The sequence below is a fragment of the Xyrauchen texanus genome, chromosome 34 (genome assembly GCF_025860055.1).
Source record: "Xyrauchen texanus isolate HMW12.3.18 chromosome 34, RBS_HiC_50CHRs, whole genome shotgun sequence".
In the NCBI taxonomy this organism is placed as follows: domain Eukaryota; kingdom Metazoa; phylum Chordata; class Actinopteri; order Cypriniformes; family Catostomidae; genus Xyrauchen; species Xyrauchen texanus.
In genome coordinates this window covers 60,284-62,451 of record NC_068309.1, presented here as the reverse complement: position 1 = coordinate 62,451, position 2,168 = coordinate 60,284, and the positions used below count along the sequence as shown (strand labels likewise).

The 2,168-nt window shown below is 33.1% G+C and overlaps 1 long non-coding RNA gene across 2 annotated transcripts; it reads right to left on the bottom strand.

Annotated features, from left to right (window-relative positions):
* Nucleotides 1–835: 835 nt before the first annotated feature.
* Nucleotides 836–1,951, bottom strand: LOC127628015 (uncharacterized). Of its 2 annotated transcripts, XR_007968600.1 has the most exons (4): nucleotides 1,819–1,951; nucleotides 1,459–1,598; nucleotides 1,259–1,320; nucleotides 836–1,172 (listed from the first exon to the last, which is right to left on the bottom strand). It is a non-coding gene; the product is annotated as an uncharacterized LOC127628015 (long non-coding RNA). The 2 variants fall into 2 exon arrangements; XR_007968599.1 differs by having other exon boundaries at nucleotides 836–1,320.
* Nucleotides 1,952–2,168: the final 217 nt, after the last annotated feature.

Below are 2,168 nucleotides of genomic sequence, written 5' to 3'. Positions count from 1 at the left end.
AACATATAAATTTCCCTAATTAAGAATAACGGTGGAATTTTTGTGGCAGTCTCAGACCGGCTATTCCGACGCTGGTCTTTCCTCAACTAAATAACAATTATAAAAATGATCATCTAATGAGAATCACAGTGGATTTTTTTTACCAGAAAGGTCACCTTTGTTGAGGTGACCCCGTCCTCCAGGCTCATGTGGTTTCTGACCCCTCACACTCATGGCAGGCTTATGTAGGATACTTGTATATATATCCTTGTTTGTTAGCAAGTTACATGTGATTAGAGCTCAGCAGATTTCTCATGTGATATGAACATGTTTATGTTTGAGCACACCAGTTATCATATGATCAGACCCTTATGAACAACAAGAGATTGTCTTCTGCCTGGAAAACAGACTGGTCATCCATTTCAACCCATAAGCACAACACAGGGCTGCTCCAACATACTTAAAGTATGTTATACATAAATAATATTGTTCTAATATAACTATTATCATTTCTTTCACAAGAGTATTTCCATTGTTCAATGCAGTTTGCTCATGTCAACAAAGTCAAAGATTTAGTTTAGAAATGAATCAAAATTAAGGTCCAGATACACTTCATATGAAATCGATGAACGAATGGGTTTAACGTCATTTAGAACTGAATCTGGCCAAAACGAAGCAGTTTTCACTCATCTGTGCAATCAATATTATAGATTGCATCTGTACACAATAAGACAAAAGTCATCCCTGAGATCGAGACAGTGGTTAAAGAGTTTGGGATCCTCTGATCTAGACTGTAAAATATTAATAACATTTCACTGATTAATTTCTCAGTTCTTGCTCTATTGTATATTTCAGATAGTTGTTTTTATTTTTGGTCATTGCCTGTTATTAATATATTTATTTATATACAGTCATTTCAATGTACAGAATCAACAATAAAAGCACAAAGTATATTTTAAAACAACATTTAAAGTCTTTGTTCTCAAAGTTTTTGTTTTCAGCATCTTTTTAGTCCAGAAATGATCATTTGTGACCTTCATTCCCTACAACAGGATTGATGTTGAACTATTGTTGAACAGTTTTTAGATTTTGAGAGATTATTTGAAGTTTTGCTTCATTTTCAATCGTAAATGCTGAAAGTTGAGTTGAACGTGTCTCAGACAGTCTTCCAGAAGAGATCTTGATGTGCTTTTCTAAAGAAAAAGAAAATGTATTAATTGAACATTTGAACATTTATTTTGAGCGTTTAGTTTCTGTAGATGATCTGTGAATATCTCACCTCATGTTTAACAGTCTGTGATACATAAGATTGTGTTTGTACAGGTCTGAGATCAGCAGACACTACAGATTAAACATACAAACATCTGATCATATAAACTCACTTATTGTTTAGGATCAATTCTACACCATTAGATTACAGAGAATATGAGATATGATGTAAATAATGACTGATATCATTTAATAAACACAATAACTCACTGTTTGGTCGGCCACTATTTGTGCTGCTTTGACGAAGAAACATGAAACTGTTTGATTCTTCATTGACTCGTTGATCTTTGGTCATTTTCTCACTTTCTCTCGTTCTTCCGAGCATTTATTTCTCTCATTAAGATAAACATCTATTATGTGTTCAATTGAGGAAAGAGTCACACAGATTTGGAACTACATGAGAGTGAGTAAATGAATAAATAACTATTCCTTTAATGTAATTCAATCATTTAAATATGAATCCTGACATTAATGTCCAGATTTACATGGAGAACTGAAAAACATTTGTCTGTATTTAATCAGATATGAAGGTTTTTATAAAAGAATTAAAGATAAAAGTGTTTTAATTACCTTGAATAAATGAGTGAAGTGCAGAAACATTCACATCATCTGTTGTGTAGAAGAATCCTGATCTATTATATTTATATTGACACGACTCGAGCACAAAAACACAGAGTAGAAAGTCAAACCATGAACATCTTCTGTCACAGGATACACAACAAGAGAACTGAGAGAGAGAGAGATGTGTTCTTATATATCTGTCCACTCATGACTCCTACCCGGAGACACACGCAATATGAGTCACACAGATTACCAATGAGTCAGTGGTATTTTTTGGTGTATTCAGTTTCTTCTGCTATTTGTTAGTTTGATGTTATCAACATTATAACAGTGTCAGAAAACATGATAATCACTTTTTT